At 35.4% G+C, this 27,566-nt stretch overlaps 1 protein-coding gene and 1 long non-coding RNA gene across 7 annotated transcripts in view; one reads left to right on the forward strand and one right to left on the reverse strand.

Annotated features, from left to right (window-relative positions):
- Nucleotides 1-27,566, forward strand: part of ERBB4 (erb-b2 receptor tyrosine kinase 4) — a 1,148,410-nt gene that overhangs the window by 482,070 nt on the left and 638,774 nt on the right. The window lies entirely within an intron of this gene.
- Nucleotides 686-27,297, reverse strand: LOC131498813 (uncharacterized). Its single transcript, XR_009255601.1, has 4 exons — nucleotides 27,193-27,297; nucleotides 25,777-25,884; nucleotides 25,034-25,169; nucleotides 686-807 (listed from the first exon to the last, which is right to left on the reverse strand). It is a non-coding gene; the product is annotated as an uncharacterized LOC131498813 (long non-coding RNA).

Raw genomic sequence — 27,566 nt, forward strand, 5'->3', positions numbered from 1 at the left:
TGCATATGTATGTTTTAACATGCTTTCTGATCTTTCTTCTTCCCAAAGATTTTTTAGTTGAGTAATTTTTTTCTTGTATTATTACTTTTATGATTAATCTGTGTAAATATTCATTTAAGCTTTTTTTGTTCAATAATAGAGAATGATCTGCACTGTTTCATTTAAGATACTCATAGCTGTCCTTGTTTTGAAAGATAGCATACAACACACTCACATACACAGAATCACACACGCACACACGCACACACACAAACACACATACAAACACACACACACACACACACCTGGTCAGGACTGGATATAGTTTATGCCAGTAGAACCAAGGCCAATGGAGGAAAATACTTTTATGCTATTAGAGAATTATAGATTTAATCTTATTTTTTGGTAATATGAAATTATAACCTCAGTCAGGTATAATGCTTTGAGGTTTATTTTATTTATTTTACTTTATTTTATTTTATTTTATTTATTTATTTTAGTTGTGAAGTTTTGCTGCCAGTTTGTTACAGCAGATGCAAACTCTGGTATCTAATTTTTGTTAGAGGATTTATTTCCTCCTTATTGAAGTGTCAGGAATTCTACCTTTTTCTAACTACATTACAGGATGTCCTTAGAATGAATAAATTTATATCTACCATTAAAATGACGAGTAGGAACCTAGGAACTTGAGGTTTCTTTGTTCGTTTATTTATTTTTGAACTTCAGGTTTAGAATCAACCCATGTGGATTTGAATCTTCCCTTGGTAGCCTAAAAGCTGTGGGAGTTTCTGCAAAGTATTTAAACTCTCCAGGCCTTGAGTTCCTCACCTGAAAAAATGACAGAGAGAGTTAGTTAGCCCTTACCATATTGACATTGTATGAATGCTAAGATATTAATACACGCAAAATATTTAGAAAGAAGATATGGTATAAATATACAATGGAATATTACTCAGCCATCTAAAAAAATGAAATCTTCCATTTGCAATGACGTCAATGGACCTAGAGAGCATTATGCTGAGTAAAATAAGACAGAGAAAGACAAATATATGATTTCATTCATATGTGGAAGTTAAGAAATAAAACAGATGAACATATGGGGGGGAGAAGGAAAAGACAAGAAAGTGCAACAAACCACAAGAGATTCTTAATGATAGAGAACAACCTGAGGGTTGATAAAGGAAGGTAGGTGGAGGATGGGCTAGATAGATGATGGGTATTAAGGAGAGCAATTATCGTGATGAGCACTGAGTGTTGTATGTAAGTGATGAATCACTGAATTCCACTTCTGAAATCAATATTGCACTGTACATTAACTAAAATTTAAATTAAAATATGGTATTGTTAAAAAATAAAATACTTAGAATTCTGGCTGGGATATAGGAAACATTCATTAAATGTAATTATTACAGATGCATAAAATTATAAATGCAACATATATGCTTATATGTAACATACACATATATAACATAATATATATCATATATATAGTCATACACATGCATATATATATACACATATATAATCATATATATGTGTATATATATAATCTGTAGAATCAAATAGTACCTAGTGTATAGAAACAATAAATATTAATGATTTATTGTTGCAATATTGTTATTGTTATTACTTATTAAGAGATGTGGAAAAATATAAGATCTAGGAAAAAATACACCACCACCAAAATACCCAGGAAGCAGAATAAAAGTCCAAAAGAGGAAAAACTGTGTCTGAATGGAATCATGAAGTTCCCTGAGCATCAGGGAGCATGAAACATTCAAAGAAAAGAAACAGTTTGGTAAGAGAGGTGCAAGGAGATAGCCAGGGAAAACATACAGAGAACGGTGATTTCAGAGTGGTTGACAGGAAGCAACTAAAATACAAACCCAGGGATCTATGGCTTGTGAAATGCTATAGAATTCTCATGTTCAGAGAGACCTATAGGAATATCGTACTGTTGTAAGTTTGCTTACAGTGCTGCAGTACTAATGAAGAAATGTGGAATTGCTAGTAGGTTTAAACACTACATTTAAACTAAATTATAGCTTGGGGCACTTGGGTGGCTCATTTGGTTAAGCACCCGATCTTGGTTTCAGCTCAGGTCCTGATCTCACAGTTCGTGAGTTTGTGAGTTCAAGCCTCACGTCAGGCTCTGTGTTGACTGTGCAGATCCTGCTTAGGATTCTCTCTCTGTTTCTTAATGCTCCTCCCCTGGTCTCGGTCTCTCTCTCCCTCTCTCTCTCTCTCTCTCTCTCTCTCTTTTTCTCAGAACAAATAAATAAACTTAAAAATTAAAAAAATTGTAAAATCAATTACAACTTAATCATATTGAAATGTGTATTGCATTATTCTCAAGTAAGTAACATACAAAATTGAAAAGAACTGAACTCAGGACTGATTTTATCAATCATATGTCACTAAGCTCCTGTTCATGTAAAATTTCTGAAACTATAGAGAAAGTACAGCATCAAAACAAAAAGTGAGGTTAAAGAGCTACTGAGACAAACAGGAAATTCACTTCATCAAAATGAGGTCCCAGGTCTGTATCTGAGATGAAAAGTGTAGTATATTTGCAATACATTTTCAAATAATTAACTTTTAAATAATTGATAATGCTATTTTCCTGTAATATGATTTTCTCTAATTGTTAAGGGAATCTTCAACTTCTCTTGGAATTACAGTCCTTTCTTTCTTGGTAGACTATGTCTTACTTTATCCTTAGTCAAGAGTGCAATGATTTGAGTTGTTGCCATTTTAATTTTATAATTTAGTAACTGCTGAGTGCCAACAGAATAATAGCTTCCTTCCAAGTCAAAAGCAGAAAATGCTCAGCACATTAATATTTTCAGAAATAAAAAAATGTCATTATTGAAAGATGAGAATTTGTATGGGAAAGACAAGTCTGAAGTATTATTCTTCCTTTTATAAATAAGTATGAAATATAAGAAATATACAGAAATACATACTAAGTAAAAATGTACAATTCATGAATTACAAAAAAGTGGACACTCCCTTAACCCCCAGTACCTGTCAAGAAGTTTAACATTGCTTTCTATATGTCCCCTGAATGCCATTCCCAATCGCTGTCCTATTTCCTTTCCAAAATAACTACTACCTTGACTTATAACATTATAGTTTAATTTTGTCTGTTGTTGACATTTATGTAAATGGAATCATATTGTATGTATTCTTCATGTGATCCTTATTTGCTGTTTTTATTATGATTTCTATTCATGTTTTTTATGAAACCTTAGTTTAAAAAAAAGAATTTAATGCTGTAGAGCATTGTTATACTTATTTCTACTGTGGATGAACATGTGCATTGTTTACAAATGTTGTCTGTTATAACAGGGCTATCACCATTTCTGTACATATCTTGCGATGTTTATGTCTTGTTAAGTATGTATCTAAGAGTTGAATTACTGGATCCTAGAGTATGCATAAGCTAAACTTTGGTAGACAATGACAGTTTTACTCAATTTGATAGTACTGATACATACTTATAGGCATAAGCATATCTTTGCTAACTTGCTATTGTAGATAATTTCTTTTCTTTTTTTTTTTTCTTTTAATGTGTATTTATTTTTGAGAGAAACAGAGTGCAAGCCGGGGAGGGGCAGAGAGAGAGAGGGAGACACAGAATCTGAAGCAGGCTCCAGGCTCAGAACTGTCAGTACAGAGTGTGACACAGGGCTTAAACTCATGAACCTCGATATCATGACCTGAGCCAAAGTCAGACGCTTAACCGACTGAGCCAAGGGGCCCCTGTAGGTCATTTTAATTGTAGATAATATTAGGTATGTATCTCATTGTGATTTTATTTTTCATTTCTCTGATTTTTAATTAGGTTGCACACATTTTCATATATTAAATGGCCATTTGGATGTCCTATTTTTTGACATGTTCATTTAGGACTCTTGACTATTTTTAATTGGATTGATCCTCTTTTCCTTATTAAACTATAAAACTAATTTAAATACTTTGTCTACAAGCCTTACAGGTTACATGTGTTACAACTGTATGTTCCTTGTCTGTGGCTTGCATTTTCAGTCTTTTAAGCTGTCTTTTGATGAATGAACATTTTGAAGTGTGAATGTTAATCTTATTTCTTAGATGCAAACTGTGTTCCACAAGCCATTCTTCAATGAGCAATTTGTGTTCTGTGACTTTGCACATAGAGATCCCTTTTACCAAAATAATCTGGTTCTTGATCTCACTACTCCTTATACTTCACCAGTCTATGAACTATCTTATTTCTCTCAAGGCGTTTAGTTTCTCCTTACACTTTGACTTCATTTGAAAATATATGTATTTCTGTTTTTAAATTTTTAGAGTTTTATTTTTATTTATTTTGAGAAAAAGAGAGCAAATGAGGGAGGGACAGAGAGAGAGGGAGACAGAATCCCAAGCAGGCTTCACGCTGTCAGTGCAGAGCCCAAACTGGGGCTCGAACTCATAAACCTTGATATTATGACCTGAACCAAAATCGAGTCAGGCGCTTAACCTACTGAGGCACCCAAGTACCCCCAAAATATATATATTTCAACTAGATCACCTATCATACTTTATTCTTTTTTTTTTAAATTTTGTTAACATTTATTTATTTTTGAGACAGAGAGAGACAGAGCATGAATGGGGGAGGGTCAGAGAGAGAGGGAGACACAGAATCCAAAACAGACTCCAGGCTCTGAGCTGTTAGCACAGAGCCTGACATGGGGCTCGAACTCACAGACCATGAGGTCATGACCTTAGCCGAAGTCGGACACTTAACCGACTGAGCCACCCAGGTGCCCCCTGTATTCTTTTTTTTAACGTTTATATTTATTTTTGAGTCAGAGAGAAACAGAGCTTGAGCAGGGGAGGGGCAGAGAGAGAGGGAGACACAGAATCTGAAGCAGGCTCCAAGCTGTCAGCACAGAGCCTGACGTGGGGCTTGAACCCACTGACTGTGAGATCGTGACCTGAGCTGAAGTCAGACACTCAACCAACTGAGCCACGCAGGCGCCCCTCATACTGTATTCTAATTATTTGTTTACCTTTCTGTCTCCCTCACTAAGCCACAGGGTATCTCATGGGCAGGAAATTCTGTTTTATTCATTTTTTGATGTCTAGCCTAGTTTAGTTATTGCTTAAAATAGGCACTTAATAATACTGTTGCATCAAATTGAATTGATTCAGTTTCCTTTATCATGCAGTAAAATCAAATAGGGCAAAGCATCTGTCTTATTCATTTTTATTTCTTTTATGATCTAACGCTTTCCTTTTTACATGGAAGACACTTATCAAATAAATAATTAATGGATTATCTAAAAACTTGAAGTAATTAAAAGTCTGAAATATAGAATATTTTAAAATGTTTTTTAAATCAAATATAAACTATGATTTAATTAGGTTAATATGGACTAATTAGATACAGCCCTTCAGAAATATTTTTAAATGTCTTAATTAAATTAGATAATAGATTCATCATTAATATACCAATTGATGTGAATATAAAAATTTTCATTCTTTTGGTGTTTGTTTTCTTGGTTGTTTAGTTATTCTAAATTCTTATTTTGCTTAAATATTTTAATAGAATAAGTTACAGCTCTCTGGTTAAAATCATGAACAAATGAAGACATATTCCTGGCTACTAGATTCTAAATGGATATGGTTATCATAAATATAACAGTAGAAGAAATCAGAATGTCTGAAACTTTAGTTTTTAGCCATAACAAATTTATTTGTGTTCTTTTCCATTTTGAAGACATTTCACATATAATCTTGGCATTAAAATTCAAAAGTATATGAAATTACATTGAAAATGTCTTCTTAGTATGCCCCATGACTGCTATTTCAATAATTTGTCTTTCAATTCATTTAACTCTGATGAATAATATATAAACAAAAAGTAATATATTTCTCTACATCAAGAAATTTATAAACTATGTAACTGTTTAAAGAGTAGAGAATGTGGAGCGCCTAGGTGACTCAGTCAACCGGTTAAGCATCAGACTTCAGCCCAGGTCATGATCTCGCGGTTCATGGGTTTGTGCCCCGCATCAAGCTCTGTGCTGACAGCTCAGAGCCTGAAGCCTGTTTCAGATTCTGTGTCTCCCTCTCTCTCTGCCCCTCCCCTGCTGGTGCTCTGTCTCAAAAATAAATAAACCTAAAAGAAAATTTTACAAAATAAATAGAGAACTCAATTTCTTGTCTTTTTCTATTCATATGTAAAGTTACATGAGATTTTTTGCTTTTATTTTTTTCTGACCCTTTGGCTCTGAGAAATACCACCCAAAATGAAATATACTACCCACAGAGATAAGTCTAGTGTACAGTTCCTTTTAGATACCCCAGTCGTTATGAGAAATGCTTAAGGTTATTTAATAAGAATGTTTAATATAAAATTAATTCAATGATTATATAATTTTATTCTTGTTTTCATCCAAGTTATACCATACCATTAGAATACATATATTATTATATTTAATGTCTTAAGATAGTTAGTGCATGAAACCCTCGATAACCTATACCAATTAAAGCATTTTTACAAAATAAATATAGCTTGTCTTGAATGAAAATTGGATTAACTAAAGCCATTAATTAATACTTCTTTTAAAAATCCTCCAGAAAAATTTTCTAAGGCATAACACTTTAGTATTCTATGTGCTTTAATTTTCAGAAAAAAAATCTTAACTTGTTTATGCTCATTTATCATTATGTGTAAAGAGACGAAAAGATGTATAATGGTGAAAAGAGCCCTCTAATGAAAACGAAGACTTGGGTTTGAATGTTACTTTTGTAGTTTAGCTGTGAACTTGGACGAGTTAACATGGTCCTGAGATGTTCTGGAATGCCTCTAGAAATTGGCAGTAGCTCGTGACTAGTAAGTTTTAAACAAGGTTTTGAGGATTATTTGGTGAAAGAAGAGGAGTCTAAAGCACTCGGTGGATGGCCGTGCTAGGACCAAATTGTAGAACCCAGCACCACCTTAGAATCGCCTGTAAGCTGCTGACAAATAAATACAAGTTCCTCCACAGAACCACGAAATCAGTGTCTGAGAGAATCTGAACTTGAAAAACAAGATCAAACGGACTCTAAAACATCTCTTGAATTCTAATGCCCTTGGATTCTATGAGTATTAGTCACCTTGTAAAATACAGGTAATTGTTACCTGCCTAGACTGTTGTGAATTTTTATTAAGGTGGTATTTGACAAAGTATCTAGTTACTTGCTAAGCACTATACAGACATAGGTATACATGTTTTTAGCACTGATTCAACTTCTAAATATATACTTGTTTGTTTAATTGTTTGATTAAACCCTATGCCCCCCTAATAAATTCAGGCTTCACAAAAATAGAGGCTTTCATTTTTCTCACCTTTGGATCTCAGGTGCCTAGCCCAGGCTTGACACTTAGTAAGCACTTAAACATCCCTTCAGTGGAGGAACTGAAATGACCAATTAGGCACAGCAGCAAAAGCTAGGAATGGGGTCTAATGCTAAGTAGCGGTGCGAGTTCATGTAAAGCTCTGCATTTTGTTATAATAAGATTTGTGTAGCACATCTAAAACAATCTGCAATATTCTAATAATGGGAATGAATTCTTACTGTCAAGCCCTCTCGCTTGCTTTGGTAAGCATGCGTCTTTCTCCAGGGAACTCATTCCAGAAGAATTGTCCTACTTGTCCCTTCTACACTCAGAGGTCTACTCTATGTCATAACAGATGGAGCTGTCAGAGGGACAATACACTGTGGATTCAGAAAGATTAAGTTTTGAGAATTTGTGAATTTAGGCATTTCAATATGGAGAATTATCATTCTGCTACACTTCCTATCACTGCCTTGCCACCATGATAGCTAGAGTCTGGTGACTTGGACTGTTTCAAAGAAATAACACAATATCCCCCTGAGACAAGAATTGCAAAAGTAGGGGTAATAATATCCTCTTTTAGTTTAAAAAAAAATTTAATGTTTATTCATTTTTTGAGAGAGAGGGAGAGACAGAGCATGAGTGGGGAGAGAGAGAGGGAGGCACAGAATCTGAAGCAAGCTCCAGGCTCTGAGCTGTCAGCACAGAGCCCAATATAGGGTTCGAACTCATGTACCATGAAATCATGACTTGAGCCAAAGTCAGACACTTAACCAACTGAGCCACCCAGGCACCCCTACCCTCTTAAAAAAATCCTCTTAATCTCAGGTGAGGACAATGTTGTCTGTCACATTCAACAAAATTTGATTGGAGCTGTAACTTCTATACTCACTTATTGTCCTTTGGCCTGAATGCAAACATTTGGAAGTTACTATCTAGAAAAATACAATGAACAGAACAAAATTTGGAGTCAGAACTAATTTGTATCTAAGCCTTCCTATTCTGCTAGCTGTGTGACATGGACAGGGTATTTAATTCCCTCACTTCTCAGTTTCCTCTTCTATAAAGCTAGAGTATCAGTATCAACTTTGTAATGTTATTGGGACAATTAAATATAACAATAGACAAAGAGCAACTGTCATGGATAGCATTCAATAGCTGTCTATTGTCTTCACTAACATACTCCAACAAAGTGAAATGACTTACCCACTTTAGAAAAGTAGATGTGCCTTTCCAACTATGAATCATTTGGGGAAAGAATATTTAGCCAATGTCACAATTACTTCAAATGTCATATGTTTCATCATAATAACCTTATAACAACAGCAAATTACTTTAATGACAAAAAACAAGAAAAATGACATATTTTGTGAGTCTATTGTTAAGGTATTCTTTCTCATGAATAAATATTTTGATTGAACATTATCTAAAACTACATACTTCAATGCAGCAGTTTATAGCTTTTAATGATTTCAACAGTGATGGAAGATTATTGTCTTTTGTACTCAAACATTGCATTCATGAAGCTTCTACTACCTTATTATGCAAATGTTCCTAAAGAACTTGAGACTGCATTACCTTGTAAATGTATTATCTCTTTGATTAGTGTCTATATGGCCACTTCTTTTAGGAACTTCTTTCTTTATTGCACTTTGAATTTAGTGTCCCAGAAATCAATGAATATTGATTTAAACTGTGTTTCAGGCTTTTTTTTTTTCATTTTAAGTTCTGTTTGCTTTAATTGAAGTTGTTTCACATCCATGCAAAAATTAGTGGTAGCTTAGAAATATAGGTATGGATCAATTCATGGAGATCTTTATTCAACAAATATTTTTATATTTCAACTGCCTTTATATGTGCCAAGATACAATCAACATTGTAAAGTTACAGATTCCCAAAGAAAATATATCTAGTGGGTCTTGGTCAACAGCTCTTTAATGTCATTCAGAGACGTTAAGGTAAATGACATGTCCAAGGTGCAGAGTTTATTGATTAACTCCTATGTTTTCTTCTAAGTGTTTTATAATTTGAACTCTTACATATATATGTCTTTGATCCATTTTGAGATGTTTTGTTTGTTTGTTTGGATATTGTGAAGTAGGGTCTAGCTTCATTTTTTTTGCATGTAAATACACATTTATCCCTGCACTGTTTGTTAGAAAGACTGTTCTTTTCCCATTGAACTGTCTTAGCAGTTAACCATAGTGCATGGGTTTATTTCTGGATTCTCAATTCTGCTCCATTGATCTAAATGTCTATTATATTATGTCAGTCCCACACTGTTTTACTTACTATAGCTTTTTGGCAAGTTGTGAATCTTGAGTCTTCCAACTTTGCTCTTTTTAAAGATTGTTCTGACTATTCTGGGTCCCTTGAGTTTCTATATGCATTTTAATAGCAGCTTGTCAGTTTTACAAGAAAGCAACCTGGAATTTTGATAGGGATTATACTGTGTCTATAGATCGATTTGAGAAGTACTGCCATCTTACCAATTAGTCTTCCAGTTCAAGAACATGAGTTTTTTTTTCTTTCATTTATTTAGCTCTTCATTTTTTCAACAATATATTATAGTGTAATTTTCAGTTTAGAAGTCCTGAGCTTCCTTTTAAAAATGTATTCCTAAGTAATTCTTTTTGATGCTATTATAAATGGAATTATTTTCTTAGTTTCATTCTTGGATTTTGTATTGTTTGTGAAAGAAATACAATTGTTTTGGTATATTGTCTTGTATCTTGATATCGTGCCGACTTCTTTAGTTCCAATAGTTGTATATGTGCACGTGTGTGTATTATGTAGGATTTTTGGATGTAAGATCATATCATCTGCAAATGGAGATAGTTTTCTTCTTCATTTCCAGTATGAATGAATGCTTTAAAAAATACCTAATTGCACTGACTAGAACCTTAGTTCTAGTACAATAGTTCTAGTACAATATTTCATTGAAGTGGCAAGAGTGGACATATTTGACATAATTCTGATTGTAGAGGGAATCATTCAGTTTTTCATCATTAAGTATAATTTGCTGTGGATTTTTCAAAGATTTCCTTTTCAGATTGAGTTGGCCCAATTGTAATCATAGTTGTTTAGCATTTTTTATCATAACAGAGTGTTGGATTTTGTCAAATGCTTTTTCTGTGTCAATTAAGTTAATTATATGTTTTTAATCCTTTATTAATATGATTTATTACATTAGTTGACTTTTGGATGTTAAACCAACCTTGTATTTCTGGGACCAATCACACTTGGTCATGGTGAATAATCCTATTTATAGATTGCTGGGTATGGCTTGCTAATATTTTTTAAGGACTTTTGCATCTATACACATAAGGGATATCACACTGGTTTTTACTTGTTTGTTTGTTCGTTTTTGTTTTTTCTTGTGATATTTCATTTGGTTAACATTGGCCTCAAAGAATAACTAGGAAGTGATCCTACTTTATTTATATTTTGGAAGGCTTATTGGTACTAGTTCTTCCATGAATATTTGGTACAGTTTACTAGTGAAGCCAGCTGGGTCTGGATTTTCCTTTGTGGGAGATATTTTAAATTACTTAATCCTTTGTTATATGTCTATTCAGAATTTGTATTTTTTCATGAGTTGGTTTTAGTAATTTGAGTCTTTCTAGGACTTTTTGTTGTCTAAGTTATCTTACTCTGATTATATAGTTAGTTCTTTTTTTTATATAAATTTTTTTTTCAATGTTTTTTATTTATTTTTGGGACAGAGAGACACAGAGCATGAACAGGGGAGGGGCAGAGAGAGAGGGAGACACAGAATTGGAAACAGGCTCCAGGCTCCGAGCTGTCAGCACAGAGCCCGACGCGGGGCTCGAACTCACAGACGCGAGATCGTGACCTGGCTGAAGTTGGCCGCTTAACCGACTGCGCCACCCAGGCGCCCCTATAGTTAGTTCTTTATATAATCCTCTTAGTTAATTTGTATTCCTATAAGATTAGTAATGGTATTCATTCTTTCTGATTGTGGTAATTTGAGTCTCCTCATTTTTATTTTGGACAGTCTAGCTAAAGGTTTATCAATGCTGCTATTTTTTTGAGAGATATGAAATATGATTTTATTTTTTTAACCTATTATTTTTTTTAATTTACATTCAAGTTAGTTATCATATAGCGTAACAATGATTTTAGGAGTAGATTCCTTAATGCCCCTTACCCATTTAGCCTATCCCCCCTCCCACAACCCCTCCAGTAACCCTCTGTTTGTTCTCCATATTTAAGAGTCTCTTATGTTTTGTCCCCCTCCCTGTTTTTATGTTATTTTTGCCTCTCTTCCCTTATGTTCATCGGTTTTGTATCTTAAAGGCTTCATATGAGCAAAGTCATAGGATATTTGTCTTTCTCTGACTGACTAATTTCACTTAGCATAATACCCTCTAGTTCTATCTATGTAGTTGCAAATGCAAGATTTCATTCTTTTTGATTGCTGAGTAATACTTCATCTTCTTTATCCATTCATCCATGGATAGACATTTGGGCTCTTTCCATACTTTGCCTATTGTTGATAGTGCTGCTATAAACATTGGGATGCATGTGTCCCTTTGAAACAGCACACCTGTATCCCTTGGATAAATACCTAGTAGTGCAATTGGTGGGTTGTAGGGTAGTTGTTTTTAATTTTTTGAGGAACCTTCAGACTGTTTTCCAGAGTGGCTGCACCAGTTGGCATTCCCACCAGCAGTGCAAAAGAGATCCTATTTCTCCACATCCTCGCCAACATTTGTTGTTGCCTGAGTTGTTAATGTTAGCCATCCTGACAGGTGGGAGGTGTATCTCCTTGTGGTTTTGATTTCTATTTCCCTGATGATGAGATTTGTTGAGCATTTTTTTATGTGTTGGTTGGCCATCTGGATGTCTTCTTTGGAGAAATGTCCATTCATGTCTTTTGTGCATTTCTTCACTGGATTATTTGTTTTTTTGGGTGTTGAGTTTGATAAGTTCTTTATAGATTTTGGATACTAACCTTTTATCTGATATGTCATTTGCAAATATCTTCTCACATTCTGTTGGTTGTCTTTTAGTTTTGCTAATTGCTTCCTTCACTGTGCAGAAGTTTTTATTTTGATGAGGTCCCAATAGTTCATTTTTGCTTTTGTTTCCCTTGCTGCCGGTGACGTGTTGAGTAGGAAGATGCTGTGGCTAGGGTCAAAGAGGTTTTTGCCTGCTTTCTCCTCAAGGATTTTGATGGTTTCCTGTCTTACATTTAGGTCTTTCATCCATTTTTGAGTTTATTTTTGTGTATGGAATAAGAAAGTGGTCCAGGTTCATTCTTCTACATGTCACTGTCCAGGTTTCCCAGAACCACTTGCTAAAGAGACTATCTTTGTTCCATTGGATATTCTTTCCTGCTTTGTCAAAGATTAGTTGGCCATATGTTTGCGGGTCCATTTCTGGGTTCTCTCTTCTGTTCCATTTATCTGAGTGTCTGTTTTGTGTCATCAATTCTGCTATTCTAATCAAAGAAGCAACTTTTGGTTTTGTTGATTTACCTACTTTTTTATTATTTATTTTATTTATTTCCACTTATTTGTTCCTTCCTCATGCTTGCCGTGGGTTTACTGGTTTTTTGTTTTTGTTTTTGTTTTTGTTGTTTTGTTTTTTCTAGTTTGTTTAGGTGGAAGCTTAGGCTATTGATTTGAAATTTTTCTTTCTTACTATACGTGCTGAACTCTGCTTCAGTTAAATGTCTTAAGTTTTTATCTTTTGTGTTTTTGTTTTTATTCATATTGATATACTTTCTGATTTCATTGGTGATTTCTTCTTTTTTGACCCATTGGTTATTTGAGTATTTTATTAATTTACACATAATTGTGAATTTCTCAGATTTCCTTCTATCATCGATTACTAAGTTCATTCCATTCTGGTCAGAAAACCCCTTTGGATGTTTTTAATCCTACTAAATTTATTGAGGCTTACGTGTGATTTATCCTAGAGAATGCTCTATCCACACAAGGAAAAGGTGTATTCTGCTGTTGTGTGGAATGTAGATGTGTAAATTTAGTTGTTTTAAGTGTTGTTCATGTTCTGTATTTCCTTGTTAATCTTCTGCCTAGTTGTTTTATCTACCACCGTAAGTGGAGAATTAACTTTCCCAACTATTATTGTTGAATTATGGTTTTTTCCCCATGACCCTGAGAGGATTCTTGTTTGCTGTATCTACTCCTCCTCAGTCTTCTAAACTTCTGGATGTTCTTCTGTATTGCTTATGTCAGACCTGCCAATCTTCCTTAGGCAGGGAGTTCTCCACTCTCCTTCCAAAGGCAGACTTGCAGAGCTCTTTATCCTAAAGTTCTCTTTGCAGAATCCCTGTACCACTGCACAGGAGCTAGAGATGGGGATCTGCTTTTCTAAGAGTGACACTCTACCCTGAGTGGGCAAATGAAAGGAGACTACCAAACTCTAGTCTTGCTTTGCCCTCCCTGACATGAAACCCTGTCCTGGGCGGGAGGGTGGTTAGGCCCCAGTATTCTTGGTCTCCTGTACTTGGAGTAGAACGTCTGCTATATCATTGAGGACCTCGGTGAGGGAAAAAAGACTTGGACCTCTTGTCTATAACTGTCTGAAACAGAGCCTCTGCAACTTGGGATAGAGTGAGGTGAGAAGATGATAATGTCATAGTCTGTCCCTCCTCAGGTAAAATTGTAGCCCCAGGCTGGAAGCTGGGATAACAGGAGCTGAGCATGCTTTTGTCAGAACTTCCATAACACAGAGCGCTGGGGTGCAGGTGGTGAAGCTGGACATGGCTCAAATTCCATAGGCACTTTCTGTTCTTCTAGAGATATGGTAGATTTTCTTATATAAATGTCTCTCCATTTGCTCTGTGCCCATAGGAGAGTATCCATATATTCTAAATGATGGTGTGTTTTAATGATTTTCACCAGTTATATTGTTGTTTTCCTGAACTCCTTACTCCATCATTTGCAAAGTCTCACCTCCTAGAGGATTGTGGAATAATTTTTCAACATTTTATTTTTTACTCAAAAATTGGTTTTGTTTGGGGCACCTGGTTGGCTCAGTCAGTTAAGCATCTGATTCTGGCTCAGGTCATGATCTTGCGGTTTGTGGGTTTGAGCTCTACACTGGGCTCTGTGCTGACAGCTCAGAGCTTGAAGCCTGCTTCAGATTCTGTGTCCCCTCTCTCCCTGCCCCTCCCCTGCTCATGCTCTGTCTCTCTGTCTCTCAAAAATAAATAAACATTAAAAAATTATTTAAAAAATTTGTCTTGTTTGCCAACTCATGCAATAGTAAGTTAAAAACTCTTGTTTTGACAGTTGGTTGCAACATGATTAATTCATTTTAATGAAGAATGACATACTGGGTGATAGCTCCTGTTGGACAGAAGTTAAGGACTCTGTAGCAAATTGTAGTATATCAGAACTTGTCTTATTCTTAATTTTTTAAGATTATATGGAACTTTAGAAAATGCTGTACTTAATGAAATTTTAACTCCATCTACTGCAAGTATCCTTTTCCTGCCATTTCTAATTATTCACTATTATGTAGTAGTAAAAATGTTTGTTTGGAATTAGGAAACCTGGAATTAATCCCAGCTCTGCCTCTCACGAGCTTTTGACCTTGGAAAACCCATTTAACCTTTGTGTCTTTACTTTCTTTATCTGTAAAATTCAGTTGATCAACTAGATGATCCTAAGTCTCCATTCAACTCTGCAATGATTCTAAGATTCAGGTGGGTATCTTTGATAGTTCTGGATTTTCACTGCCTACATTCTTTAAATTTTTGTTTACTGTTTGTAAACAGTTTGTTTGTTATATTTGAGACAGAGTGTGAGCGGGGCAGGGGCAGTGAGAGAGGGAGACACAGAACCTTAAGTAGGCTCCAGGCTCTAAGCTGTCAGCACCGAACCCATTGTGGGGCTCGAACTCACCAAATACAAGATCATGACCTGAGCCATCGGTGTTGGATGCTTAACTGACTGAACCAACCAGGGGCCCCTCACTGCCTACATTCTTAAATCCACACAATTAGACTTCATTCCTAGCTACCATCTTGCTGCTAATCTCTCAAATGTGAGTTTACAGTGCAAAAGAATTGCATGGTTGCTTGGGCCTCATTTTTCTTGGCATTTCTGTAGCTTTTGATAATATCGATTTACTCTAATTCTTGAAACTGCATCATGGAGAGTTTCAATGACTTCTCAGTAGTCACAGAAATGAAATTATGACATTAATTTCTGAATACCAGACCGGTGTTTTTTCCTTTGATACAGAATGCCAAAGGCAAGATGACACTTGGCTGTATTTCACATTTGTACCCTCTTGGAAATGAAGCAGAATACAGCAAAAGCCAGTAATGCTAAGAATGGATCAAGTATGCTTCTCAAAAACGTTTTGATGCATCGATGCATTCACATATTCATTTTTTTGCTCCATGATTACTGTAATGACAGAGAGACTATTGTGATCAAAATCAGAAATTATTTTTTCCAATATGAAATTTATTGCCAAATTGGTTTCCATACAACACCCAGTGCTCATCCCAACAGGTGCCCTCCTCAATGCTCATCACCCACCCTCCCCTGCCTCCCACCCTCTATCAACCCTCAGTTTATTCTCAGTTTTTAAGAGTCTCTTATGCTTTGGCTCTCTCCCTCTATAACTTTTTTTTTTTTCCTTCCCCTCCCCCATAGTCTTCTGTTAAGTTTCTCAGGATCCACAGGAATACTACTTGGCAATGAGAAAGAGTGAAATATGGCCTTTTGTAGCAAAATCAGAAATTATTAAAGGGCCTTTGTGTCTTCATTGGAGTAACTTCCTTCCTGGATCAAGGACAGTACCTTCTTCCCAGTGCATACATTAAGATTGTCAGACAGCACATTGCTGGGGTTATGATATTTTTGCTGGAAATCTGAGATCCATACATGTATGCCTGATCTTCTACAGAATAACATGAATACTTTTCCCCCTTTATTTACCAGTTGTCCTCCCTGTTAAAGCAAGACCATTTTTGTTTTCTCCTACGTAAGGCTGTGAGGCTGAGGTTTGTTAAGTGGCTGTGGAAAGCCACCAAGTTATTGTACTTCCTCAAAACCCCTCTTCATCTATAATATACTTTTTGGAGGATTTTAGGGCCGACACCAGAGCCAGCCAAAGGGCTTCAAATTTGTTCCTGTTACTCCACATCCAGAGTAAGAGCCTTTTAAGACCTAATCAAATGAGTAATAGTGGCTACTTTCATCTCGAATATTCTTTTTTGCCTTTTGTTAAGGTAAAGAGAAGTCTGTTCAGCAGTCACTTTGTAACTAGTCATTAGAGTTCTTTTTCTGGCGTGATGTTAAACTCAAATTGAGGGAAAATTGCCTAACATTCCTTGGAGTCCAATTGCTTCCAACCAGACTGCTTATTAAATAATTCCAGTTCAGACCTACGATTGTTATATGTACCTTCATCCTCAATTCACTGAGAACAAGCACATTTTTATTTCAACTAAGCATTAAATTCTGTAAATTAATCCTGGTTCTATGGGGTTGGATAATAGTTCTTAGAAAGTGACTACACTCTGCTCCCTGACTTTCACTGATGAGCAGTGAACACCTTCACTTATTTTGACCTTGACATCCCAGAGGGATCCTAACGATATATAATCTGTTTAAGTCATTATAGACATTTTCAGTTTCCACTTCCTCTCCCTTTCTCACATCTTGCCAAATATATCCAGTTGCTTTTTAAGAACAAATTTGACACTGAATCAGAGAATTATATAGAAAATAAAACAGTAATCTGTCTTTGAAAAGGAATCTGGATGTTAATATAGATGTTTATAAATCTGCTTGATTAATGCATTGAAATATGGCATATCAAATATATTAGATAATTATAAATAATATTTATTTGACTAAATTGTGAAAAAATAAAATCATTTTCATTTCCATTAGGTTTAGCAAGCAAAATTGCTCTTTTTTATAGGCAATTTTATGGTTTCCTCTACTATATTCAAAGATTTAGACACATAAACTGGAATTCCTTAGCTTATAAAGGAAAATGTTAGTAGTGAAATTAACTCCTCAGTGCTCAGACACTACTTTTAAAATATTCATGGGGCGCCTGGATGGCTCAGTCCATGAAGCAGCTGACTCTTGGTTTTGGCTCAGGTCATGATCTCACAGTTGTGAGATCCAGCCCTGCGTCAGGCTCTGCATTGGGGTTCTGTCTCCCTCTCTCTGCTCCTCCCCTGCTCATGCTGTCTCTCTCAAAATAAATAAGTAAACTTCATTTAAAAAATATTCATTTATCAAATTTACATAATTTTCTTCTTATAAGAGGTAGTCACTAGTGCAAAGTACTTTCCAGAGAGGATCTGTCTTAACATATCTCTTTGCAGATACTAAGCAAATAAATACTTGTCTCTAAAGTCCTGATGAAGAACCACTTTTTAGGGGTTTGTCTAGAAGGGGGAATTAGTAATATCATCTAGAAGATTAAGTGAACTGGCTTCTATCATGTCAGCGAAAGAACATAAGACAAATTGAAAGAAAATTAAAAAAAGATACTATGTAGGGGAAGCCTATAGTTTAAAAAAGAGTTAGACACATGAGGCAATCACAATGCTTATATAACTTTGTATCTGAAATCAAACAATTAACAACCAATCACAAAAACAGCAAAAATCAGGGAAATTTCAATATTAACAGGATATTTATTATTAAGGTTATAGTATTTTTTTTTCTTTTTGTTTTCTCCTCCTCCCTTATCTCCCCCTCCTTTACCTCTTCTTCCACCTTCTTCTGTCTCAGTGCCTTTGCTTGTGCTATTCCTTCTTCTCTCTTCCCTTTCTCTACCAAATCACTTTGCACTCATTCTCTGCCTATGTGCCAAGCCTATTTCAAATAGCATTTTCTCTAGTGTCCTTTTGTTCTCCAGTTTGTGGAAGTAAACACTGTATCCTCACTCATTTATCTATCTGCATCTCTTTCTAATACTGTAGTTACACATGCATGTATATCACACAGACACTCATACAGTTTTAGACTATACTTACTATTTACAAGCTGCATGTTACATACAAGGAGCTCACTGGCATAGGATATGGGAATTATTCCTTTGTGAAATCCATACAGAAATTAGTCTTATGTGTAGTTTAACTGATTATTTTAATGCTGGTTACGTAGAGTTTTGTTTTGTTTTGTTTTTGGTAGAATGGTTGTAAGCGTATCCCTTCTGGGGAATCTAAGTTTATTTAGGGAATTGGGAATTCATATGTGTCAGTATAATAAATGCATAAAAATAAGACCTACACAAAGTGCAAAGAGGACAATGGGAAGGAAGACATGGGTTCCAACATGGGACTCAAAAAGTCTACTAGAATATTTCAGCAGAATCTTGAAGGAAAGATTTTTTTTTTAATCTCTAAACTCTTTCCTCTTCTCCATCCTTCAAGCGGCCACTAAGATTACTTTTTAAAGTTCATTTACTTATTTATTTTGAGAGATAGAGAGGGAGAGTACATGCAGCATGAGTGGGGAAGGGACAGAGAGAGAAAGAGAGAGAATTCCAAGCAGTTTCCTTGCTGTCAGCACACAGAGTCCGACGCAGGGCTTGATCCCACAAACAGTGAGATCATGACCTGGGCTGAAATCAAGAGTAGGATGCTTAACAGCACCTGGGCAGCTCAGTCCGTTAAGTGTCTGACTTAGGCTCGGGTTATGATCTCATGGTTCATAAGTTTGACCCTCACATTGGGCTGTCTGCTGTCAGCACAGAGCCCACTTGATATCCTCTGTCCCGCTCTCCCTCTTTCTTTGCCCTTCCCCTGCTTGTGCTCTCTCTCTCTCTCAAAAATAAATGAACATTACAAAAAAAAAAAAAAAAAAGAGTAGGACACTTCACTGACTGAGCCACCAAGGCACCCCTAAGTTTCCTTTTTAAAACGCTAGCCTCATAACATTAGCACTTTATTGTAAAAATTTTCTGCATCAACCATAAATAGGATTAAAATTATTTAGCATGGCACACACATATTTATTTAGCATGTGACACACATTTGAAACTTCATTTAACACCATTAATACTCAGTGAACTTCAGTTGTGCCTAATGCCTTACAATATGCTTCCCTTTCTGTATTGTGCCTCAGGCATTTGTATAGGATGTTTGTTGTTTTTGTTTTTGGTTTATGTTTTTGCCTGGAATCCCCCTGTGATTTAGAGGAATTAATACTCATCCTTCTGAGTTGAGCCTGGAGTGCCCCCTCCTCAGCAAAGATTTCTTTGCCCTCCTTGTTCTCCAAATAAAGAGGGAGGGGTTTGTTTTGTTTTGTTTTGTTTTAACCTGTTCTTACTAGTCTTGTACATATCTTTGTTAATAGTGATTTAACTTCATCAAGTCTTAGTTATCTTGTCTGTAAATGCAGACATTAAACCAGGATAATCTCTAAAGTCACCTCTGTCTTTAATGTTCCTTAACAGCCACTACTCCTGAGGAAGGCGATTTAAGCCCTATTCAAAGCAGTGGTACAGATAGATGGAATCCTCTGCCAAATTGTAATTGAGTCACAACTAACAATACTTTCTGAATTAATCCCTAGCTCCTGTGTTTTTGCAACAGTCATGTGTATACTCTTTTTTTGTTTGTTTGTTTCTGTGTTTAGCCTATTTATGGCTTTTAAAAGTTTTAGTTCATTGATTTTAGTGGGGTTTTGTTTTAATTTTGTTTGTTTTCCCATTATGAATTTTTAATTATTATGTTCTCAATTTTATAATTTTCCCTCTGTGATTGTGGGTTTAATATCATGCTTTAAATGGTGATAAAATCTCTGGACTATAAAAATATGCATCTACATTTTTTCTTGTATTTAAATGTTTCCTCTTTTTATATACTATATTTTAACATCTGAAATGTTTCTTTGTCTAACAAGTGAAATAGGAATCTTGATTTTTCCTCAAATGGCTAGCCAGTTGTCCCAGAATTATTTATTGAATATACCATTTGTACCTCAAATATTTCAGATAACACACACACACACACACACACACACACACACACACTTAAATTCATGAGTTTATTTCCATGATACTAATAATTTCTTAAAATTTATTTTGTTATTCTAAATCATTTGCTTTGGTTCTAGTAGAAAACATAATCCCTACACTAATGTCTTTGCTCTTTTTTAAAGTTCAATGGGAATAAATTATTATGTCTGGTAGCGAGCTTCCTCGTTTGGATGGAAAAAATAAACAAAGTTCCATTTTTGCTTAAAATAGTGTATCAGAGGCATATTAAGTAGGTATCCTCTGTATGCATGTGATCACTCCCATTTTGTTAGGCAATGTGCTAAATAATTTATATATTTTATCTCATTTAATCCTCACAATAACTCTGTGAGATCGATGCTATAATCCTGTTTTACATACGAGGACACTGACACTTCTAATAGTTAACTAACTTGCCTATGGAGCTGGTAAATGGTGGAGACCATATCATACACTGAACAGTCTGTTCCAAAGCCAGGGTCCCCTTATAATATTTCATTTAATCTTTTTGTCTACCTGACCTAGGACTCCTATAGTTATACTGGACAGTTGACTCCATCTGAGATACTGAGTTTTCTTCCTTAAAAAAATTGAGAAGACCAGGAGAAAGAAGGGAAATCTAGAGGGAGACTACTGTTAGCAGAATTAAGAGTCTTAATTAATTAAGAGAATTAAACTAGCACCTTTAGTCTCACTTTTAAATTTGTTGACATGTAAATATGGATGTGTAGAAAAGCAGTCTTTTCTACATCCTACTCAATTAATGTACATATAGGTGTTTGAGAAAAAGCAGATTATGTCTTTTATACTATTCTTATAAGAAAATCAAAATTTGTAGCATAAAAACACTTAGAATAGATTCTGATTACTCCTCATAATGAGCACATCTAAAACAAAGTATGTATACGTAATTTTGGCAGATGGGATTCTTTTTAACTGTATAAAGGAAACGATCTAATGTGGTATTCAGGGACCATTTCGTAGGTCCACCTCATGGTTTCCACCCATATCAACCCCCACTCCTCACAAAATTGTCTCTACAATGACTAATTTTAGGGATGGTGTGATGGATATTAAAATGGTTATTGAAGTATAAAGAATGCTAAAAAGCACAAAAGATGGCCTAAAGAAAACACATGTGTTGTTTCTCTTTGTCTGTTTAACATTTATTTGGTGGCGTTGTCTACTGGCCCTGGGTGGGACTTGGGCAGGGTAACCAGGACTTTTCTGCTTACTCTGAGATATGCAATTCCACAGTCACCATTAAGTGACTGTCTCAATTGATAGCATGTATTCCAAGATACTCATTAATACTTTAATCTTCATTCAGAGGTAAAATTCACCCCTCCCTCTGCCAACTGACACCATTGCCATCCCACTGTCATCTAGAAAGGGAGTACAAGAGCTCTTTTTCTTAGGAGCTCTGCCTCAACAGCTTGCTTGCTACAGCTTTATCCCCTCTAGAACTGCCATTTGAGATGGAAGAAGGAAAAGTGGAAGCTCTTAAGTTTCTTCCTTGGGGATAGCCTGAGGCCTGCCAGCAGAAGCCCTCTATCCTGAATTCTTCAATATTCATATCACTAGATTCCTTTCCAATGGAAACTTGCTTGATGCTCAGGATGCTTCTCAGTCCTTGGGTTATTTAGTCCTTCCAACCTGTTTTGATGATGACTCACTCCATCCAGTCTCCTGCATGAGAATCCTTCTCCCTCCCAAGTTTTCCTCTGAAACAGGACTTGAAATGGCTCTGGACCTTTTCTTTCTATCCTGTATGGCCCATATCTGACCCAGGGAAAATGTTACCATAGAACCAGAAAGTAGAATGGTGGTTGCCAGGAGATAGAAGGAGGGGGGAATGAGGAGTTGTTGGTCATGGAGTGCAAGTTTTAGTTATGCAAGGTGAATATGTTGTATTTATATAACAAAAGATGTAACATACAAGAGATCTGATGTACAACTTAATTGTAGTTAAGGTACTGAAGTACTACACTGTATACTTAAAATTTGCTGAAAGACTATGCCTGTGTTCTCACCACACACACACACACACACACACACACACACACACACACACAGTAACTATGATGATGTATATATTAGCTTGATTTGGTGATTATTTTACAATGCATATGTATATTAAATCATCAAGTTTGTATCCCTTAAAAATATGCAATTTCTCATTGTCCCTTATGCTGTAATAGATTCCTGTTTTCTTACAACTGGATGTGAATCTAAATTATCCCAAAATAAGAGGTTTAAAAAATAAGTATTTTTGAATGAAAAAAAACAGTAATTCTTAGATCCTTTTTTCAGACACAGATCAAAGAAGGCAGAGTATTCCCACCACAAAAGCAGTTATCCTGTTTCTACCCTATTAATTGCTTGCATGGGGGTTATACTATCTTTTTCTCTTCCATCCAGTTACATGGATCATATAATAAACTCTGCCATAGCACAGTGTAAACCTACCTTACTTGATGTGAAAGAAGGAGAGGGAGGTTACTGTATGGCTTGCTCTCTAGACATCATGTCTCAAAATTCCCATTTTCTTCCGCCCCGGCCTATTTTCTCCCAGCTTCCCTCCTGTCCACCTCTATACTCTATTGGGGGAAAGTGAGTTTTTAATTGTAATTTGAGGACTCTTCATTCAGAATGCAATGTTAATTTTAGGCTACACTTGGTATTGTAAAACGCCTGTTGAATAAGTAATACTTGCAACCTGAACATGAGTACGATTTAGCCAGGAAGAGAAGAAGTGAGTCTTCTAGGCAGAGAATAGACCTGAGCTATAACTTGAGGAGTAAGGGAATTAACTGTGAGACAAACAATGCAAGAGATGAGAGGAGGAGGAAGCAGGGACAGTCATAGGGTGCCCAATGAGCCTTTTAAGGAGCTTGTTTCCATCCCAAGAGCAAAGGGAAGTCTTTGAAGGTTTATAAGTTGAGAAGTGACATGACACATAGTTTTTTGTGTTTTTTGTTTTTGTTTTTGTTTTTGTTTTTTAATTACTGTGGCTTCAGACTGGAGAATAGATATGCGAGGAGCAAGGTGAGAGGCAGCAAGACCAGTTAAGAGGGTAAAGAGCAGTTTGTGTGAAATGCCTAGCCTGGACTGGGGAGGCCTCAGTGGGGGTGGGGAAGAGTATCTTTTGAGATGTTATCAGAATGAACATTATCAGACCTGGTGACTGGATGTTTAAATTGGGCCAGTGGGAATTGATCATAATCTTTTTTTTAAAATTTTTAATGTTTATTTATTTTTGAGAGAGAGAGACAGAGTGTGAGCAGGGGGGAGGGTCAGAGAGAGAGGGAGACACAGAATCTGAAGCAGGCTCCTGGCTCTGAGCTGTCAGCACAGAGCCCAATGTGGGGCTCGAACTCAAAAACGGTGATCAGACCTGAACCAAAGTCAGACACCCAACTGACTGAGCCACTCAGGCGCCCCAGCCATAATTTAATCTTCTTTGAAAATGTAATGTTTTTGCCCCTTACTAAAAATAGGCATTTTGGGGGAGGTACAAGTTTGGAAAGGGAAATGATATGTACAGTTTTAGAAAAGCTAAGTTGGAGGAAACATTTAAACATTCACTACAATCCTATTAGGTATTATTCCTATTGTATATGTAAGAAAACTGAAGCCACAAATTTTGCAAGTGCTAAGGTTAGAATGTGACCCTCGGTCTGACTCTGGCCCAAATTAATATATTGTAGCTATGTGTTGTTTTGTAGTACTCAAACATCATGGTATTTTAGAAATGGTTAAATATATATAACAATAAGGATATTATGATTATAATAACCACAATGGGTAATAGTATTTAAGATGTCTTAAAATTTAGGGGGCACCTGGGTGGCTCAGTTGGCTAAGTGTCCAACTTTGTCTCAGGTCATGGTCTCGTGGTTCATGAGTTCACGCCCCTGCCCTGGTCCAGCTCTGTGCTGACAGCTCGGAGCCTGGAGCCTGCTTTGGATTCTGTGTCTCCTTCTCTCTCTGCCCCTCCCCCGCTCATGCTCTGTCTCTGTCTCTTTCTCTCAAAAATAAATAAACATTAAACATTTTTTTGGAAAAGTCTTAAAATTTAGATTAATATAAAACTTCACCTTGCAAATAAATAGGAAATAGCGACTAAAAGAAATAGAAGATCATAGAGAAGGAATAAGGAAGAAGTAAAAGGAAGGTGATCATATTATAGTTTAAGATGTGGTTGTTTTGTTTTTAAATTTTCTTTAGGTTGAGTGTTATATACTAATCCTCATGCTTCCATGATTACTGTAAGAAGGTATTTTTGTTTTCAATAGAGGAATTCAGAAGTTTTCTCACTTGAGCTGCTATAAGAAATTATATCATGCAAAAGATGAAAGTAACCTCAGTTTTAAGTACACTATGAAAATTGTTGAAAATATTATTTAAATGTATATGTAGGAGCGTTAAAAAAATAAAAGCTTTTGTGACTACTATGTGATTCGCTCTATTTAAAGAAAACTCGGTTGATAACAATTTGTCCTCATGCCTCACTTTTAATCCTTACATCTAAAGTTATTTTACATGTTTAATACCTAGAGCACCTAAATAAATTACTTAAAGAGTAATTCAAAGAAATTACCTTAAAATACTTAAAGAAATGAAATGATTTGTATGTCAATGCGAATTCAGAAGCAGAACAAAGAAATAGAATGCTAGGCTCTGACACAACCCAAATATTACCTTTCAAAGCTTAGCCGATCTCCTTTTTACTTTCTGAATAAGAGGTGTAGGCATTCTTTCTCAAAATGTCTGTAGATTTGGGGGAATGTTGGCAAAGAGCAAACACTTGGACTCCTTGTGGCAGTGCCTTTGTTCCCTGGAAGACAGATTGCTATTCCAGTTACAATATTGGTTTGTACAGAAAGGCTGCTGTTCCTTTACATTTCCTGGTTGTCTATTACAGAAGCTTGCAGATGTACCTGCTGTTGCAAGTAAGCCAGAAATTCCCATTATTTGGAGGTGGCTTGGGAGTGGTAGTAGTGGATTATTTTTGCCTGCTTTATTTAAGGATCTAATATTTAAAAAAAAAAAAAAAAACAGAAAACAACTACAGGGTTCTTAGTTATCAGAGCAAAAGAAAATTTAAAAAAAGAGCCAAAAGTGAATGAGAAATCACCCTCATCACAATTGCAGTCCATTTATTTTCCATACTAGCTCAGATAACTAAGAGAGTAATACTTAATTTTACAGTGAAATTTGGTAAGATTAGTTCCCACTTAATTATTTACTCTAGAAGTAATTTCAACAGAAGAGCATTAATGTCATTTTATTTGTTTATTTTTCTAAGTTTTTGTTTAAATTCCAGATAGTTAATATACAGTATAATATTAGTTCCAGGTATAGAATTTAGTGATTCGTCAATACCATTGTAAACATTCTACCTTTGTTTTATTTTTCAAATGCTATTCTACCCAGTACTGTACCAGAAAGATCATTTAAGTCCGAAGGAGCAAAACCAGAATCAAATCAGGAGGACTATGGCAAGTGGGGAGGAGTGTTAAAGCATTCCATCCTTTTATCACCTGGCGTGTCTGCAAACATGAGGAAAAAGTAAATTTTCTTACAAAGGAATTTAAAGTAATAAAGTGATTATATTAGAGATGTGCATTAAGATGTATGCATTTAGAAAGTGGGTATATATACAAAAATCTCTTTAAATACCCTAAATCTAGATTTTATGCCAGGAAGTTTTCAGACCTAAGAACTTGACTTAGTCACAAAGTTATTCAGGTAATGGTACCTGCCCTGGCTCAGACAGTACATTAGAGCACACACTACAAAAAGGAGGGGGTAGGGGAAAACAGAGTAAAAACATGAAAAATACATTTTAAAGATTTAAATACTTGAAACTTGATATTTGCAGGAATGTGTTATCAGAATTCCTCCTGTTTTTCTTGAAAAAGTGACCCTGGTTTATGTTTCTCTCCTACTCCCTTCTGGTATTGTATTTCTCACTGTTCTTATCTGTAAGTTTTCTCAAACTTTTAACTCAATTGCCACTACTGGAAAAAAAATCAAAACACATATGCCTTATTAATGGGTCAGTAAATTATATGTGGAGTGTAGACTTAGAAAGTAGTAGATAACGTATCCCATAGTTCTGATTTGTGAAGTGAGGTGCAATAATTCTGTCTGAAGCCCACACAGGTTTCTCTGACTCAATAGAGTCACCTGAGGGACAAAAACCATTTGAGACAAAGACATCACTTCCTATAAAGCAATTTTGCCTAGTGAGAGCTTTCAGTGAAGAGAACTTTTCAAAATAAGGTAAAAATCAACAGTCAATTGATGTTCTTATAATATTCTCTCCTCCTTTAAACTCACACTCTATTTTTCTGATAGCTTCAAATACTGAGAGATACACAGAAAAAAAATCTAAAATATCACTGTTCTAACTATATAGAGACAATACAAGTAAGCATGATTCTCTACTTTCCCAATTCAAAACATACTAGGATACACAAATACACAGTTGGGTACCAGTATCAGACTTGCATACAAATAGCAATAATAACAAAAAATAATAGGGGAAACAAAACTATAAAAAATAGATCTGAAAAACAATCAGAAGTACCTCTGTATAAATTCAATTATCTTTATGTCAGTAAAAAGTTGAACAAACATTAATATCCCTTAAATATGTCATACATTGTATATTTGATGTTCCCAAAGGTGACTTTAATTTAACAGAGATGCCATAATTATGGTTTGTAGTCTGTGTTTAAGAAATAATGGAAATGAAGAAAGACTTCTATCGCAAATCAAAAACTAGATTTATTTATTTATTTTTATTGCTACATAACCAATTACTACAACTTAAAACAAATTTATTATCTTACAGTTTCTGTTTGGTCATGAATCTGGGTACAGGTTAGCTCAGTCTTCTGCTAAAGACCTCAAGGTGTCTGCCTGGATTGCACTCTCATATCAGGCTCTGGGTTCTCTTCCAAGTCATTGGTTGTTGGCAGAATTCCATGCCTTGTGGTTGTAGAACTGAAGTCTTCATTCTCTTGCATGTTATTGGCTGAGAACTCTCAAACCTTAAGGGTCCACCTTTAGATTCTTGTCACAAAGCTCCGTAACAGATTCACAACATGATCATTTGCTTCTTTAAGAAAAAGATGAAATCTCTCTCTGGCTTTAATTCTATCCTCTTTTAAGGACTCATTTAATTAGGGTGAGCTTACCCAGTTCAATCTCCATTTTGATTAAG

The sequence above is a fragment of the Neofelis nebulosa genome, chromosome 2 (assembly GCF_028018385.1).
Source record: "Neofelis nebulosa isolate mNeoNeb1 chromosome 2, mNeoNeb1.pri, whole genome shotgun sequence".
NCBI classification, from domain to species: Eukaryota; Metazoa; Chordata; class Mammalia; order Carnivora; family Felidae; genus Neofelis; species Neofelis nebulosa.